Source organism: Pteropus vampyrus, unplaced genomic scaffold (genome assembly GCF_000151845.1).
Source record: "Pteropus vampyrus isolate Shadow unplaced genomic scaffold, Pvam_2.0 Scaffold814, whole genome shotgun sequence".
Taxonomy (NCBI): Eukaryota; Metazoa; Chordata; class Mammalia; order Chiroptera; family Pteropodidae; genus Pteropus; species Pteropus vampyrus.
The window spans coordinates 504,542-523,160 of record NW_011889595.1 but is presented as its reverse complement, the minus strand read 5'-3'; the positions used below and the strand labels follow the sequence as shown (position 1 = coordinate 523,160).

At 38.9% G+C, this 18,619-nt stretch overlaps 1 protein-coding gene and 1 pseudogene across 1 annotated transcript in view; both read left to right on the top strand.

Annotated features, from left to right (window-relative positions):
- Window positions 1-18,619, top strand: part of WWTR1 (WW domain containing transcription regulator 1) — a 116,501-nt gene that overhangs the window by 27,421 nt on the left and 70,461 nt on the right. The window lies entirely within an intron of this gene.
- Window positions 7,078-7,196, top strand: LOC111734127 (annotated as a pseudogene).

Below are 18,619 nucleotides of genomic sequence, written 5' to 3'. Positions count from 1 at the left end.
AACATCAAAGGGGTGAGAAGGCTTTCTTCTACCCCTGGCTTCAGTGTATGCAAGTACCTGCTTGCTTGCCCTCACCTGAGCCCAGGGAAACAGAGCGCTGGGTTGGTCACCATCCAAGAAACACATCGTTGGAGAAAGAGAAGTTTCTTAATGGAAATGGTCATGTTGGTGGTGGTGGGATGGGAGGTGGTGGGGTGGCTAGAAGAGGGGAAGAGTGCCAGGCAGACAATAACCAAATATCTTCACTACAATGGGAGAAAAAGACCCTAGTTTTAACCCTGTAGGCTAACTGAGATAACATGCATACATGGGAGAGAGTATTGCATTGCCCAAACTTCATAAAGGTAATGAGGAGATGCAGAGTTAAATGCCATCAGTGTGAGGTCATTGAGAGAAGATTGTGAAATTTTGGCGTTACATGCAACTTCCCATCTGTCATAAGTAGTAGCCTTCCAGTTTTTTCACCAGATTTTACCTTTTTTCTCTGTGGACACATAGTGGATGATTAGTCCTGAAAGCAATGATATAATTTCTATTTATATAGATCTACACTTCCCCATAGAAATTATTTCTTTCCTGTTCAAGTAAGATGTCCGAATGCAAGTTCATGAAATTGATGTTATTCAGTGGCTATAGGCTTTAATTCTTAAAAAAAGAAAACATATTTTGCAAACTTGAATGATTTGGAATTCCTTTCACATCTAATAGCATTATAGCATGACTTTTAGTGACTGTTCAACATTCTATTGTATGGTCATACCCTAATTTATTCATCCAGTCTCCATTACTGATTATTTAGGTTGTTTCCCATTTTCATACTTTAAATGAGCCATGTGGTAAATATTCTTGCAGATTTTTAAGATACGTCCATGATTGCTTCATTAGAATCAATTCTTAGAAATGCAGTTAGTAGATCCAAGGCTGTTATTGCCATGGATTGTATTGGGGATAGTGAGGAAAGAAGGCTGATCAACTTAGAATCATTTTAGTTGGTTATTGACTCAAGTACATTAATTCTTTATTTTCTTTTACTATGTGGGAAAACAGAATTTGGTAGTTATTACCAAAAGATTATCATTATTATGTATTATTTATATTTTATATTATTATTGGTGTATAATGTCCCTAAGAAATTGAAAATTGTTGTATTTTCATGGTTTTTGAAAAATAAGTCTGTTATTCAAATAACAAGAAACATGGTAGAAAAGATACTAGCACTTGGGAAAATAAAAATGTCCTAAATTTGCTTTAATCAACCTGGTTATAACTAAAACATCATCGTCAAGGAAACATCTCATAAGATGAGACTAAAACAGCCCCTTGCTGTTTTTGAGATGAACAATTTTATATTCATGAAGAGTAGTTGCTCCACTCATGCCATAAAGTGGAGTTGGGCGGTGAGTAGTAGTAGGGAGGGTTATTATTTTTGCTGGTGGAAGATGAGGCGTATGGATTCATGATTTCTACTCAAATATTTTTTACATAAAGGTGAGTGAGTGAGAGTTGAGAGAATAAAGATAAGGAAAGCTAAATGATTGATTAAGACATTTTGCCATTTTGGGGCCGAGAGCAAAAATCCTTATAACATCAAAGAAAAACCATATACTAATTTTGAAACTGTGCCAACATGTTGAAATGATAGTAGAGGATTCAAAGAGTTTAATATTAGGTCACTAGTCTATCTTCCATGTAAAACTTTTTGTGAACACCTGAAATGTATAACATCAGACAACAGAACACATGTAGTTCTTCAGAAATAGATCTATAACATAATTGGGCATAGTCCATACAGTGTGACTTCTGTCTCCTATTGAATTGAGTGTTTATTTGAATTTCTTCCTCTCGTCCTTAGTTGTTGTTCCTTGTGTATGTGTGTGTGTGTGTGTGTGTGTGTGTGTGTGTGTGTGTCTATGTGTGTGTTTTCTACCATCTTTAGCAAAATATTGCTAGTGAAAGAAGTTGCACCTGGTTACTTTGGTTAACACATCAAGGGAGCTGGAAGACCTGGTTGCTAGTCCCCAAATAGTTTTGGCCACAGTACCGTACAATAGGCTGCTGTGGTGCAGTGGTCTCTTTCTCTGTGGGGCCTATTTCTCAGAGCACTTGCTACTAGCATTAGTCACTTCTGTTTGAGCACTGTGGTTTTCTCTTTCCTTCCAATAACATTACTTGAGTTAAAAAAAAAACAACAAAAAAAACAAAAAAATCCCACAGAAATATAATTTCACAAAGACTTCTGTGATTAGAATTACCGTCTGGAATTTTTAAAAGTAGACACCGAAGAAGCAAATTTAAGAAGCTTGAAAGTTTGAAAACAAGAACTCTTTCTTCATAAGAGGTGTAGAAGCTATTCAGTCCCTGTTTTTTTGCCCTTTAAAATGACATATTTAGTATACCTCAAAACAGTTCAAGCAAGGCGAAAGCCAAGGTAGAAAAGCATGTCATTCTGTGACGTTTTCAGGACCATAAAGTAAGAATGGCAGCAAGTTTATTTCAAGGATCTGTGGTTCATTCAGCAAAAGAACAGAATTTTCCTGCTGAGGGTGATGTGGATTCTTTATTGATGCTCCAGGTTTCTGGTAGTTTGCACTCTCTCTACTTGTGTCATTTTGAGCTAGTGAATAGAGTAGTTGGAAGGCACTGCAGTGAAAAGCTTGAGATTCTTATGTAAAGGGTGATGTGTGTGGTCTCCGCGGCCTGGAGAGTTTATTCCTAGATAGGTGGCAGACATAGTTGTAAGTTTTTGCAATGGAAATGTTGTTAGTGGAATTAGACAGATGGGATTTGAGCTGGATCTTGATGTGCAGATAGAATCTAGATAAAAATGATCTAGATGTTTGTTTTAGCTCCTATGGAAACATCCTCTGTCACGTTGAGTAGATAAGTTACTCTATGTTGTTCAAAAGAAATCTTTCACAAAGGTGTGTGTGTGAGAGAGAGAGGGAAGGAGAGAGAGAGGGAAGGAGGGAGGGAAGGAGGGAGGGAGGGAGAGAGAGGAGAAACATGTTATGCAGTTGCATGAGATCCAACTCCCTAAAGGGTCTTCCTTAAGGTACTTGGAACTGAATTTGAAGGCAGCCAATCTCTGATTACTTTCCGTCATCCGGATTTACCAGTCCAGCTGAGCTCTGTGGTCCAACTCACTATCATCTTGGAAGGTGAAGTCTGTTGCTTAAATTTTAGGGCTGACCAGACAGGTTCAAAGAAGAACCAATTATATCCTCGGGACTCATACCATTGAGGTTAAGATATTTACATGTGACCTTTGTGCCTCTGTTTATGTTCCACATGCCATGCTTCCATTTGTGAGTACCATATTTAAAACATAAAGAAACTTAATTTATCCTAAACCCATGTTAGAGGAGGTGGTTGTGAATACAGGTTCCAGAGCTAGAATGTTTGGGTTCAGTTCTTGACCCTGCCGCTCAGGAACACTGTGACCCTGGGCACATCACTTAATTTCTCTCTGTCTCAGTTTCTTCATCTCTAAAGAGAGATGATAACGAAAACACCTACAAGACTATTTCCAGGATTAAGAGAGCCAGTTTATGTAAAGTACTTAGGTAAGTGCTTAAAAGTGTCAATATGATGAAGCCCAGGGCCAAAACAAATTAAAAAAAATTGGAGTTTGTAGATGTTAAATGGAGCCAACTCCCTAATCTGGCACCTAAAGGAAGGTCCGATGGAAGACTCCTAGATGCTTCCAAAGGACCGCTAGTTTGGAAAACAAAATTTAGAAATCAACTTCCTGAGATTTTGAGAGAACTAGACCATTGGTGTAATATGATCTGTAGGTTCAGCTTGATTTTAGGATTGACCAGCAACCCAAGCAGGCGATATTGTTGGGCAATCCCATCTTCAGGCAATAAAGATAAACCATGGGCCTCCCTTTGCAGTTGAAGCCTAAAGTAATAGGCTTGAACAAAAGTGTCCTTGTACTCCAATAAAGAGAGTGGGGATTGAAGAAATCATCAACTAGTGCTGTATACCTGATTTCTTTTTTAATAAAACTGGCAAACACTACCTCATAGGAATGCCTGTCAATTAGTGTGAAGTTTGAGGGGCATAGTGTTTTCATTCTTTGAAAAGTTGCAGAGGCCCCATATGATCATCTTCAGGAGAGTCCCTGCTCTCACCTACACCACATGGTGCAACCTCAGAGAGATGTGACTGTTGGTGAATTTCATCTCTTCCTGAAAGGTGCCATGAAAACATAGCAGGGCTATTCCTCCTTGTCCTTGTTTCTGTCCGTCTCCCAGTAGTTTGAGGTCATGATAGAAGTGAAGGTTTATTTTGGATTTCCTTGCTTGGCCAGCAGCCTAAATGTCTCTGGGTATTACATAGATGGCAATGGATTTAAGGTTGGCGTTGGCTCCTGCATGGCCTCTTTCTGGAGTCCAGACAGTACTGGATGGGGGGTGGGGTTAGCAGAGGGGATAGGTTTGCACTTGTCAGGTCACTGTCCTCTCAATTGGTGCTTCTTCTGCCTTTCCAGACTCCTGCTACTTGGAGAGGCAGCCTAATACAGTGCAAAGTAGACCAAAGTAGACTTTAGGTCCAGACAGAAGTAGGTTCAAATTTTACCTCTGCCCTCTGTAAAGTTTCTCTGCTCTACCTTCCCAAATCCCTTGTCCTTACTTTTCAATTCACTGTTATCCCTCACACTGGACATTATATATCCCTCACTTTTTTCTCCATTGGTTTGTAAGCTCCAGGTGTATGAGGACCACATCTTCATGTTCCATTGGTTCAGAGCACTTTCTAGAGCTGATTTACCTGGTTTCAAACCCTGGCTCTGCCATTTCTAGCCATATGATCTGGGGCAAGTTACCCAGCCTCTTGCCTGCCTTGGATGTCATTGTGAGGATTAAAGATAAATATGTATGGGGCCTCTGGCACTGACTGGCATAGATGGATGCGCAGAGATGTTGGGCCACCCACCCCAAGCTTGGTACCAGCACCTGGGTGTCTGCCGACCCTACTGGCACGCCTGGACATATCTCTTGGCTGCATGACTTTGTAGCCCCAGGCCTGTAGCCAGCTTGGGCAGGCAGCCTGCTGGCTCGGGGAACCTCGCATACCATTCTTCAGTGTCCATGAGAACGAGCCTGCAGAAGGTACAGGCTTTATCTTTGTAATCTCTTGTTTTAGTCCATCGCTAAGAACTTATAGTAGCCTTTAAAAAGTAACTTAAAAATTTTCAAAAGTAATCATAGTTCTTCGTGAAATAAAGGAAAAAATATCGCATAAGTTACCTTTTGTCCACTGTGGTGTACATCCTTCAAGGTTTTCCTTCGAGCATGTACTATAATAACAGCTATTTTCTTTTACTCACGTGAAATATTCTACATTTTATTTTCATATCCATGGGAGAGGTTTTTAGAGTTCATGAATAATATTGATATGATTTATGGAATTCTAAAGGGCTCCAATAAGTTCTTTGCTGGAATGAGCCAGCTAGAAATAATGAAATTGGTTAATCCATGGAAACCCATGACTCTAGTAGTCATGTACTTGAAGAAACACAGTGAAGCTGCATTGTGTGCTCATATGGTGCACCCACATCAACTATGTGAGCCCGGAGAGAGAGAGAGGGGCAGGGAAAAAGTGAAGATGGATGGATAATGCTTTACGTAGGCTCTAGTAGGGTACACCCTGGAGTGAGTGTGAAAGGAGATGTGAGTCTGTTTTTCCTTCTGCTCATTTTGATTCCCAGGAGACCCTCAAGAGCATGACCACAATTTGGTGCCTAAGTGCAAGCCAGTATCTTTTCAGCTGTCTGTCCTAAAGCTTGGAGGAAAACTGGGTGTACCAGTTTTATTAAGCAATAGAATGCCTAAAAATGGCATAGCAAACTTAATGTTCAGTTCAGTTTTCAAAAGCAGTCTTCCTACATCAGTTTGCCTTTACTTGGTGACTTTAGAGCCTAACTCCCTATTCACACATATTGTTTGGTCTCTTTATAAATATTATTGTACTTTACTTGGTGACTTTAGAGCCTATTCATCTCTGGCCTATACATATAAAGCAACATATCCTCCGTCCCTCCTTCTTTCTTCTTTTTCCACATTGAGCTTCTGTGTGCTGGGACTGTGGGATGTAATAAGGAATCAAGACATAGCTTTTGTCATAAACAATCGACATTGAGTTTTAGAGAGAAATCTGAAAATGGTTTATCATAATACTTGGCGAATGGAGGAGATTTATTAAAGGAGACAACAGCCATTGCATTATGAGACTACAGAGGAAGAAGCACGTAGTACCAGCCAGGGGAGGGTGCTCCCTGAGCTGGGTTTTAGAGGTAGGATAGAGTTGTGATAGGCAGAGAGATGGGGAAAGGGCATCTCAGTTAAGGGGAAATATAAGAGAACTTATGGAAGCTTTAAAGCTGGAGCCATTTGAGGAAATAGAGTTTATGGGATGAATCTGAGATGAGACAGGAAAAGCCTACACAGGCAGTCAAAATTCCGGTTGGTGAGTACAGAGTAGCGTCCACTGAGTGGTGTGGATGTTTATGCTTATTCGAATCTCATTGGAATATTCCTCATTTGTTTTATGAGGGGATGCCTCTCACTGAGGATATTGACTCAGGGACATTTCCTTTTACAGTCAGGATGGCCTCCATCAGACCAATATTGTTCTCAGGCCTCTTTTTTTTTTTTTTTTGTTATCTTGGATAAACAGAGAGAGGCTGATTCATTTTTCTAGAAAAACAGGATGCACTAAAATACTGCAAGTGACAATGAAACAGACATGCTCACGTACAATAATATTTATAAAGAGACCAAACTATGTGTAGCAGACACCTCCGTGGTGTGGTTGGTCTCCCTCCCCCATCTCACTTGCCTTGAGTTCTTGGCCAAGTTTCTTTGAATCTCATTTTCCTCAGATATCAAGTCAGGACCAATAACACCAACCGAGCAAGCATGTTGTGAGGAACAGATGAGTATAAAGTGCTAGGAACAGTGCTGGTCACATAGTAGCTACTCTAGTAAAGCTTGATAATCTTTACACTGGGTATGAAAGATTTATTCATGATAGGAGAAATATATTCACAGTGATTAAAAAAAACTTTGCATCTACGGCCATGCCACTCTGAATGTGCCCAATCCCATCTGATCTCGGAAGTTAAGCAGGGTCGGGCCTGATTAATACTTGGATGGGAGACCTCCTAGGAAGACTAGGTGCTGTGGGCATTAAAAACAAACAAACAAACAAACAAAAAACTTTGCATTATGGAAATGTTCATATATTATACATTAAAGCAGAAAACAAATTCTCATGTACCCATCATCACCCACTTCAATAGCTGTCAGCATCTTGCCATTTTTGTTCATGGATCTGCTTTCTCTTTTAAAAGGGTTTTAAAGTTTGAAATGATTAATTGCTAGATAAGTTACTTTAAAGCAACTTCCAGATAGCATATAATTTTACGCATAGTTTTTAAGAATCTGAGAAATCAGTGGGTGAAAGAAACCCTTTTAAAAATGGTAGAAACCAATATTTTGAACCCAGTTTTCATAGCTGAATTTTAGGTGTTTTCTGCATTAAATCAGAAGACGTTTATAAAATTTTATTCAAGAGTGGCACTTTGAAAGTACAAAATATTGTTTATTTCATTTAGTGAGTACTTCACATATTGGTCTGAACATAAATCAGCATTTAGGTGCAATGTATTTTTTGTTGTGGAAGATTTAAAATGTACCCCAATACTAGTAGAATAGTATCATTAACGCCCCTGTACCATCATCTAAGCTGTAACTCCGATGTCTCCTTTTGAAAGATGTTCATGTTGTTTGTAAAAGACTTCCTGGTAAAAATGGCCATATTAATTTTTAGAAAAGGTATAGAATCATACATTTATGTTTTGCTAGGTGGAATGAAATCCATAATCATCAGTGCTGTTGCCTTTGAGAAATATGTCGGTAATAGCTCTCAGAACTGATTTTTCCAGATGGAATAAAAGTAAAATACAATATTTGAAAGCAGTTCAAGAAAGAACCCCTCAAAAGACATGTAAGCAAGAACAAGTTTGGCAGGCAATACTGAAATGTTAGCAATGGATTCTCTGGGTGGGGATATTATGGATTTTTCTCTTTTCTTTCTTTTCCATCCAGCTATATTTCTCTCTTATTTTTGTTTATCTGTGTTTTACATTTTTTTCAACATGAGTCTAGATTATTTGATTGTTAAAAAAGTAATAAAAAAAATGTAAGTTACCAAAATAAAAGAAGGCATGCCGGGAGTAGAGTTTGGTTATGGTGAGGTGAATATGTCAAGGAAAGGCAGATACTCTTTCTTAACTTACAAGTTTTTACCCTTAGTATTGCTGCTTATCTTTAACCCTATACTTGGTCCCTGGCTCTTTCCTCTGTTTTTTCCTCATTACTGGTGGGGAGCGATGCTCATCTTTATGACATAATCTCATTAGGCTTGGTGGGATGACATTTGACCATACTTCCTAGGCCAGTCCCCAAACCTGTGTTTAGGTTTCTTAGTTGATTCTGTTCTGTCCTCTGCCTTGACATTTCCTATTCTGCCTTCTGAGATGGGTGTTGGGAAAGGCGAGGAAGGAGGTAGTAGATGCTGGGAGACAGGACATTAGCAGAATGACTGGGATAGGGAACACTGAGAGAAGGTGTCTTCCCTCCTCTGATCCTGAAAGCATCATAATGCACCTCTACTCCGCTGCCAGCCCTCCAGTCTCTACTTTGGGAGAAGAGCTACTACATATTTCAAAGTGATTTTCAGATTTGCTTTGGAACCATTATCTGTTCTACAGTTAACTATAATGGAAATAATTTAGTTATAGATGCCTTTAGACAGGCTTATGTAAAGTAAGCAGTTAAAGGAACAAAACATTAAAAATTGTGCAGGAAGAGATATTCTGAGAAGTCAGTGGAGGTGGGATGTGAGTGGAGAGGCATGGAGAAGGGATTGAAAGGAGACAGCTTCTATGGTTAAAGAAACCATTTATACACACTTGGTGATTGTGAAAACTCTGACCTCTGGAATGACAAATGGTGAGAGTAACTCATGTTTTCCATGCCAATTTACTCATCGCACCGAATATCCTGCTGGAGAAATTCAGTGCTGCAACCTCATATCCTCTTGCATAGGAAATCCTTAGTGACCCAAGGTATTAGAATCTCTTTTATGGCACTTCCCTGAAAAGGAGATATTACTCAATTGGCAGCTAACTGGGGTTTCTAAGGGACTCATTCAAACCCTATTTATTGTGTACTTGGCCAGTACAGAGAGACAGGAGAGTTAATTACATATGATGCCTTTCTTTTAAGGATCCTAAGTTTTCCATTGCATAGTAAAGATGATCCAACTACCAAGGTATGTATTGATAGGTTGGGTTTTGTTTTCATCTGTTAACAGATTCACATTAATTCATGTGAGCATTTACCTCGTGCCTGTTGTAACAAAACAATGCATATTGACCAGAACTCTTTGAAGCATAGAATGAACTTACCTCAAACTCTTGGTCTTTGGTCTGGATTTTAAGTAGCACCAAGCATTAACTAATGCAGCTATCAGGCCACAGTTTAGTTTTGGTGAGGATGTGACCCAAAAGAGCATTTCTGTTTGATTATTTGGTGTTTGTTTATTGAAATTTCTCGTCTCTAATACAGCTCATGTAGCAGTCCCTTCAATATGAGTGTCTTCCTAAAGTAAGTCATGGGATGGAGCTGAGAATCCAGGGTCTCCTGGCCCCTGACTCCATATGGGCCATGAGGTCGGTCAGTCTCTGAGTTTTCCTCCTTTGCCAAATGGGAGCAGTAATGACTACCACGATTGAGAATTAAAAGCAATTCTAGGCATTAATGTAAGTGCTTTTGAAATTAAACTCACAAGAAAATTTACGATTGAATATAGTAATCAATCAGTGAGCAAACATTTTTTTGAAAAGCACCTTGGCTTTTGCTAGGTCCCAGTGAGGTTTGTTGTAAACATCAAGGAAGCTAGAGGAAAGGGGAACAATATTGCCAGTTAACTGTGTCATTAACAGTTAAATTGTGTGGTCTAGATAAGTGCTGTTGGCCACTTTGCCACAATTCCCCTTCTCATATTCTGTACCCGATTCAAATTCAGTCTGTTCATTTCTCAGACTTTTCTCATCTTGGCTATTGTGTCCCTCACAATATTCTTTTCCCATTTCTGCCTTTTAAAACTCTGCATATTCTTCAAGGCCCAGACCAAATGCCAGCTCTTTCAAGTGGTTTCCTCTGATTACCCCAGCTGGATGTGGTCTCTCTTGCATATTCAGGGGTTGGCCAACTTTTTCTGAAAATGGTCAGATAAATATTTTGACTTTGCGGGCTACATGGTCTCTGTCACATCTACTTAGCTTTGCCACTGTAGTGTCAAAGCGGCCATAGACCATACATAAATGAGTGGGCATATTCTAATAAGACTTTATCTATAAAAATAAGCTACCAGCTGGATTTGGCCTGCAGGCTGTAGTTAGCCAACTGCTAGCATATGTCATGTCCAGTATGTAGCTTTATTGGTTCTGTGCACATTTTATCTTACCTGCATGCTGGTTAGTCGTTTTCTTAAGAGCAGAGTCCAGGCCTTTTTGCTCTTTGTAATCCCTTGGATATTGTATAGGTAGGAAGATGTTCAGTTGATGTTTGGGAAATGAGTGAACAGTGGCCAAATGGGGGCTGGTTTCAGGAGTTGGCAGCCTTAGTGTCCTTCTGGATGGCCAAACTCTTCCAGCCTTCTGGCGTCCTTCCTGTCCCCTCTTCCACCCTGCTGGGAAGCAGGAGGAGAGGCCCTCCGAGCTTTGTGTCCATCTGATGTCTCTCTCTTTCTCAGCCAGCCTTCCACTACTTTGAGCAACTACTATTTACAACTCAAAGAATTCTTTATTTATACAGTGTCGTAGACTGTTTACCATGCTGAACTAACATTAGATTTCTTTAAATGTGCTATTAAAAAAAAGAGTGGCCATTTGTACCTTTAGGAGCATAACAGCTGGGGTCATGATGTAAATGAACGTAGATACCCTAAAATTATTTCCAAAGGCCCACGGAATGGGATTTTCCTAGTTTAGGGACTTTGTACACTGGAAGAGGAAAGTATAATAAAAACAAAATCAAACAAAAAACCTCATTACATCTTAATAATCATTTTGCAACACTGAGCAGGTATGAATTTAGAATTTTGTTTTCATTTGGAAAACCAGTAAATTGAAAATTTAAGTATAGACATAATTTTCAATTTTTAGAAGGGTAGTCTATCTATAAGGACCATTTTCACATTTTGACATTAGAAGAATAGCATCCCAAAATAAGAGAAGAATGCTTTCAGTTCCAGATGATAAACATTCGTTTTGTTCCTTAGGGTAAATCCATTTTTGCTAATGTAGCTATTCATTTTTTTTTCTGCTTGAGCCATTCTAAAAGCGAGCCTTTGGAGTCCTCTGAATTCAGTTGGGGAAAATGATACAGACAAACTTACCAGTGAAACATTGCTTTTAATTTCACTGGAAGTGGGGCAGATGAGGACCTTGGAAAAGAAAGGTTATTATTTCCTTTGTGGAAACTTTTATCTTTGTTTTCTAAGTGACTGGTAAAAACAATAGTTAGCTGTGGAGTTTCAATAATCAAAGAAGAGGAAATAGCATGTGAGTGACTACAGCTGGTTGGCGGGGACAGGGCTGGCTCTTTCGGAAGGTGAAATTTACCAAAGTCACATTAACTATCTCCTAGTGCAAGGGTCGGCAGACATTTTCTTTAAAAGGTCAGATAAATACTTTAGACTTTTAATACATATGCCATAGAGTCTCTGTTGCAACTATTTAGCTCTGCCATTTTAGCATGAAAGCAGCCATAGACAATACACAAACAAATAAGTGTGGCTGTGTTCCAATAAAGCTTTATTTATGGACAGAGAAATTTGAATTTTCATGGGTCAAAAAATATTGTTATACTTTTAATTTGTTTCACTTATTAAAAATATGAAAACCATTCTTAGCTTAGAACAGGTGGTGAGTAGGATTTGGCTGCAGGCCATGATTTGCTGACCCCTGTCTAACCTAGTGGATCTGCATGATGATTTCTTGAGGGGCGGGGAGGGTATAGTGGTGAACACAGTGAGTATTCAGTACCTTTTCATTTACCTTTTAGTCTGATTATGACTGGTTACCATACATTTGTGAAGAAAATCTCTGGTGGAGTGTGGATGACTCTGTAGGAGTTTTTTGCCCCATGAATACAAAGTTGAATGGCACTTGGTAGGTCACCTGGTGTATGATGGGATCAGACTAGATCATGAGCAGGAGGTGAGCAGTGGGCAAGTGAGCGAAGCTTCATCTGTATTCACAGCATCACCATCTCAGCTCCACTTCAGATCATCAGGTGTTAGGTTCTCATAGGAGCACTGGTCCCTGGTGCCAAACATGTTGGGGACAGCTGGTCTAGAGGATTTCTAAGGCTTCCTGTAGATTTTAATATTTTAAGCTCTTTATCATGTTTGTTGACAGTAATTCTTGCAATTTACTTCCTAAAAATTATTTAGATATTTATTAAGAAACAAACATGCTCTAACTGTATAGGTGGTAGTGGTGGCTATGTGCATGGAGGTATATGGTGAGGTAGTCAGAACACAAAAATGTACATTTTCGTATTCCAAATGAATATTTTTCTATATTGTGAAAAATAGAAAGTAGTTTTTTTAGTTATAAAAACAATATAATGAATAATTATATATTTTAAATATATTTTAAAAAATAAAATTATATGAATAATCAAAATTAAAAATATCAGACTTCAGTATTTGCACTGTTATGCTAGTTCGTCATTCATTCATGCAACACATATTTCTTGAGCACCTACTATATGCCAGGCACTGGCCTTGGCATTGAGGACCAAACTGTTTGTTCTTATAAAACTTTTAAAAATTATTTTATTTTTTAGAATATAAAGCTTATGTTCTAATGGGAGTCTTTTAGTGAAGGTAATAGGCGGGTGGTTTTATCTGTTTACTTACTACTTGTTTATCATAATTTTTTGTTTCAGTTATCTCTTGGCAAATCTCTGAGTAATGTTTTTGAGTTAGAGGAAATTTTACAGTTGCACAGGTCTTTGTTGACTTTCCCAGTCTCCTAAAGTTGTTAATCATTGAACATAACTCTGATTCTTTACTGATGGAGAATGAACTCACTCTTTTTAGTTATATTAACTAATTTGAAAAGCACTTCAGTCAACTTTCAACTTAAAACTTTAGGGAAGGCCAATCAGATAGGTCTTTTAGAAAATTACTATGTCAAAGTCTCAAGGAAACTTAAGTTATCCATAAGTCTAATCTTAAAGAGAGTTTGTCCCCTCTTCACCAAAGCATTCTCTGACCTTCCTGGGGACAGAAGGCTCCCCTTGTTCTATGCCCTGTAGCTATATCCTGTAGCATCCTTCGTTTCTTCAGAGCAACTGTAATTCATTATTTATGTCATCTGACAGTAAGCCAGATGAAGATGGAGTCTGTATTGCCTGTCATTCTGCCCTTAGCACTTGGTATGAATGGATGCATTAGTTATGTATGTCCACGTTCTCCTTACAAAGGAGGCTTATGAGGCACAGAGAGGTGAAGTAACTTGGTCAAGGTTACATCCCCATTTGTGGTGGAGCTGGGATGCCTGCCCAGGTTCATGCTACCCTGGAGCCTCCCTCCTGGGCATTTCAGTGAAAGAATTATCAGTATAAGCTACTACTCATGTAATTTAGTGAGAAATCTTGATGTTTCCTCATCCCGAGGTTCTGTGTGTCTTTTGTGGGCCTCAATCTTTCATGGACTAGATATTTAATTATAATGTTAGCTGACTAGATTTGTTCAATTACTGTTTGAAGGAATGTTAGAAGTTTTTAAAGAAAATTTAATGGCACAAGAATGCATAGGGCCAGGATGTTTGGAACCCAGATTGCCTTGGAAGAACCAGGGCATATAATAGACACGTCTTTGTCTTTAAACAGCTTAAAGATGGATGCGAAAAGAAAATACATATGCATGAAATAATAAGTATACAACCAGTGACAGTGTCTATCTGTCTGTCTACCTGTCTGATCTTTCTCCCCTAATATCTCAATAATAATGTACAAACTATTAAGTTCAGGGGAGGTGTTCAGAACAGGAATTGATGGTGTGGTTCATGGAGTGGTTGGGGCTTGAGGGGGTCTGCAAGGCATGGCCACATTTCGATAACCAGAGAAAAAGTTTTGGCTACTATACACAAATCCCCCATTTAAACCTCCAGCTTAAATTTCTCTTTTGAGTTTCAGACTCTTATATCCATTAGTGCACTGGACATATCTGTCTGTGTGGCCCACATCACCTCAAAGGCAACATGTCCAAAGTGAATTTATTTTATCACTCCTAAACTTGCTTTTCCTCCATTGTTTTGGAAGTACTAAATGTTGCTCAAGCTGGAATGTCACCTAACATTTCTTCCTCACCTGTCACATTTCTTTCTCCAAGTCCTCTCAGTCCCACCTCCAAAATTTTCCCAATAACTTCCCTTCTCCATATTCTCTAATCTAGGTCACTATCTCTCTTGCTGAAATAGTCTTTGAATTGATCTTCCTCCTTGTTGATGGCTTTACTCTCCTCTGATTCAATGCCATGCTGTGGCCACAGTGATTTTCTTAAAAGACAAATGTTGCAATATCATATCATCTGCTTTAACGCTTCTCATTTGGCTTTAAGATGAAGTTCAAATGCCGTAACTGAGCTTCAAGGCTCTCATGATCCTCAGCCCTAGCCATATTGAACTTCTTACAGGCCCTCCTATGTACTATATCCTCCCCAGCCTCTGGACCTTCTCAATGCTGTTCCTTCTGTCTGAATCACTTGATTCTTCAGTTAGTAATCCTCCCCTCTTCCAGTGCACAGGCCTGAAAGCCTTTCTGTGAACTTCAATACCATGAGTCCAGGGAATAAGGTGGCTATGAACCTCAGCAACTCAAGCCTTCATTGACATTTCCCTCTCTTTGTTTTGTGGGTGAGACTGCAGAACTTTTAGTTTCAGTTTCTGTGTGGGCCTTTCTCTGTGCCTGGTTGCTCCTGGCACCTGTCCTCATACTTCCCTTCTGACCTCCTAATGTGTCTGATGTAGGAGAATCAGAGGGTGAGAAGAAGGGAGTCAGCAATGCTTTCGCAGGAAGGCAGCATGGGGAGGTCCAGAAGCCTTCGGCTTGCCTGACATCTGCCCCCTTACCCTGCTCCCCACACAGAAGCACTGAGCAGCTGGTCAGCATGTGGGCTGAGAAAAATGGGGCTGGGCTGGAGACTGGGGATTAAGGCAGTCCTCATAGCAGCAACTGTGACACAGGGAGCACCTGGCCTTCCTGGAAGTCTTGGGCTTTTTTTTTTTTGATCTCCTTCCTTCACTTCCTGAATTTTCTGCATTGTGGCTGAAAGTTTAAGAGATAGAACCCTAAGAGTAAACCAGGCTGCTAGCATTGATTTCCTGAGATTGGCTTCTCTTTAGCTAAGGAGCTTCTCTGAATGATGAATAGAGATGGAAGCCAACTCTGGTGCCCTTGCAAAGCCCTGTGGCAACCCCCTTCCCAGGGTCCCTGAAACTTACACACTATAAATTGTGTGATAAGGCAGTCCATCCCAGGGAACTGGGTCTTAGCCATTATCTAGCAGCATGTTTTTAGGCAAATTATTTAACTTTCAATCCTCTGTTTCTTCACCCATAAAGTGGAGATGATAATACTTATCTTCTGGGGTTAGAACATGAAATAAATATTAGGAGAATCAAAAGCAAAAGTGCTTTGCAAAATACGAAATGCAAAAATAGTTGGCATATGCTACTATTTATAGTATTGTTACTACTAGTAGTAATATTATTATTCCTTCTTATAAAATTTAAAACATTTTTTCTTGTTGAATATATTTCATGAATTCACAGTCTTTCTAATTTTCTCTGTGTATCACGAATGCAACATAAAATCCACCACTATGGCAAAATACCATCACTGACTTGGGAAGTGGGAAATGTGTTCCTTACTGATCTGTACTGCTTCATGTGCTGTTTTTTTGTATGACATTTATAGAGCACCAGTAAAGCATTTTACCATGACAGCATTTTTTTTTTTATTGATGTTATCTCATAATCCAATCATTATTAGGAGAAAATGTCAGTTGATTTTCTGCATTACTAAGAACATGAACAAAGAAAACTGTGTAATACAAAGCTTTCTGTGTGGAATAAAGAAATCTAATCATTCTCATGATTTCATCAGTGGAGCAGTTCACAGCTTTAGGGCAAGCTGTGATGAGCTATGCCACTTCAGAGTTAACCAAAGAAAGAAGAAAAGGAGAAATGTAATGGGGTTTGAGGAGTGTAATTAGAGTAGAGGACAGAAAAAAACGACCCTTCACAATTCAATTATTAGATTATTATGAAGGAACTGTCTTTTGAATTGTTTTTAAGCTAAAGAAATCATAAGACAGTATTTTTATGTGACCATTTCCCTTTGCATTTAAGGATTATATGCCAAAAATTCTTCATAAATCTTCATTAAGATGTCAGAATTCCTTGTGAAGCCTTTCTTTATTTGCATTCTCTTGTACAGTTATTAACAAAAGACTCTTTATGTCTCCACCCAGCTTGATTTCAGTCTTGAACTCCATTTTCCTTTTATTATTTCATAGAATCTCGTTACTTGACTGAACTTGGTAAATCATTTCTTGAGGACTTGGTTGGAAGCCAGAGAACAGTAGTGATGAGGGCAGTTTGCGAGCCCAGGGAGAATGGGGACAAAGAGAGGCAGGTCACCAATGATACTGGCTCCTGGAAATAGATTTCTACAGTTGAAGCCTAGAGTTAGATAAAGCCTGGTTGTTGTTGTTATTACTATTATTATTATTAGATTTTTCTCATAAGTTATTTGAAAATCAGTATGGTTGGTTTAAACAATGACAAAAATATGAGCTATTTAAGGGGTTTAGTGACTATTTAAAATTTGTGCCATGGTGATGATCAACAACTGGAATTGAAGTTTCTATTGAAATCTTGTGCTTTATTCCTTTGAAGTTTGTGAGATTGACTTGGGATATTCCCAAGCATTTAGGACCTTGTGACTGCTGGGATTTCAGAGTTGCTCAAGGATCAGAGTGAAACGAGGGAGGGTGATTACTCTGTTATCAAAAACCTTTTCCCATCTCAGGTAGCCTCCATTCCCATCCTTTGCTTATTCATTAATCTAAATCCTCAGCTCATTCTAAAATAGTTGTTAGCAAAAATATGTGCGAATGCTCATTCAAGAATATAAAATGTTTTCAAATATCCTTTTACATTGTGACTTTGGGAATGAAAAATTCTAACTGAACTTTGCCTTGCATTTTCCTAACATTCATTCTGAACCCCACACAGATAACATTTTTCTCCTGTGGGAAATTTAAACATTTTCCCCCCTAATTTTCCCACCAGCACTATTTGAGTGCCTGCAAAAATGCATATTGATAGTTTTTTTAGTGGGGCCTGATTTGTGGTTGTTAGTGGTGAATGTGAAGATTAGATGTGGTTCAGGCTCAAAAGGAGTTTAAAATCTGATAGAAATAAGACCTACCACAACCATGGATATAAATCTCTGTGGATAAATGTAACTATAAGTATAATGTACCCCATCTCTCACGTCTTGCTCACATTGAATTCCTTCCATATTGAGGCATCTACCTCATTATTAGATCATTCTGTGGCTGCTTACTTGCTATAGTACTGCCCTTAGAATTGTTTGCTGGGTGTTATACACTTCTTATTTCTCAAGTAGTCTGGAGGATCTTTAGAAGGTATGCAAGAAACAATATCTTGCAAAAAACAAAAACAAAAACAAAAAAACTACAATTCTGTTTTTTATATCCAAGGTCATGGTGCTTTGTTTCTAATGATATTATAGGATGAAGAATTGAGAGCTGTCTTGGTTTGGGGGCATTTGAGCAGGCTGTTAACTAGAGAGGTATCAGATATTAACCATGGGAGAGTTGTTGGGGAAGGAAGAGGAGAAATCATGCCCTGTCAGTTTTTTGGTTGCTTCTTTTGAATTGTTCACCCACCTCTTAAAATTTATGTATTTTTGACTTCTGAAATATTGTTTAATGAGAACCTGAGCATGGCTCTGTGTTTTACTGAGATAATGTGATTTTTTCCCCCCTTAAGACATCAGTCACTTATTTTGCTCTCAAATCTGCAATTTTGGCAGAGCTTGGGAGGGACAGCTTATCTCTGCTTCGCATAGTGTCAGTTGGAGTGTCAGCTCACTCCCGTGGCTTGCAAGTTGGTGTTGCCTGTCAACTGGATGCATCAGTTTCTTTCCTTGTGGGTTTCTCAGTTGACTGCTTGAGCTTCCTTATGGTGTGGTGGCTGGGTTCCAAGCATGAGCATTGCAAGAGACAGAAGTAGAAACTGTGAGTTTAAGACTTGAGCCTGGAAACTGGTACTATATTCTAAGTTGATAATGTGAATTTTAAATAGGCAAGTATGTGACTTATGGAAGTATTATTTGAACTTCATTTAATGAATTAAATGGATATATCCAGGGTGGCTCCTGCTTTGGAGAAGATGACCTTATTCCTACTAAGGAGTAAAGGAAAGTGCCAAGTC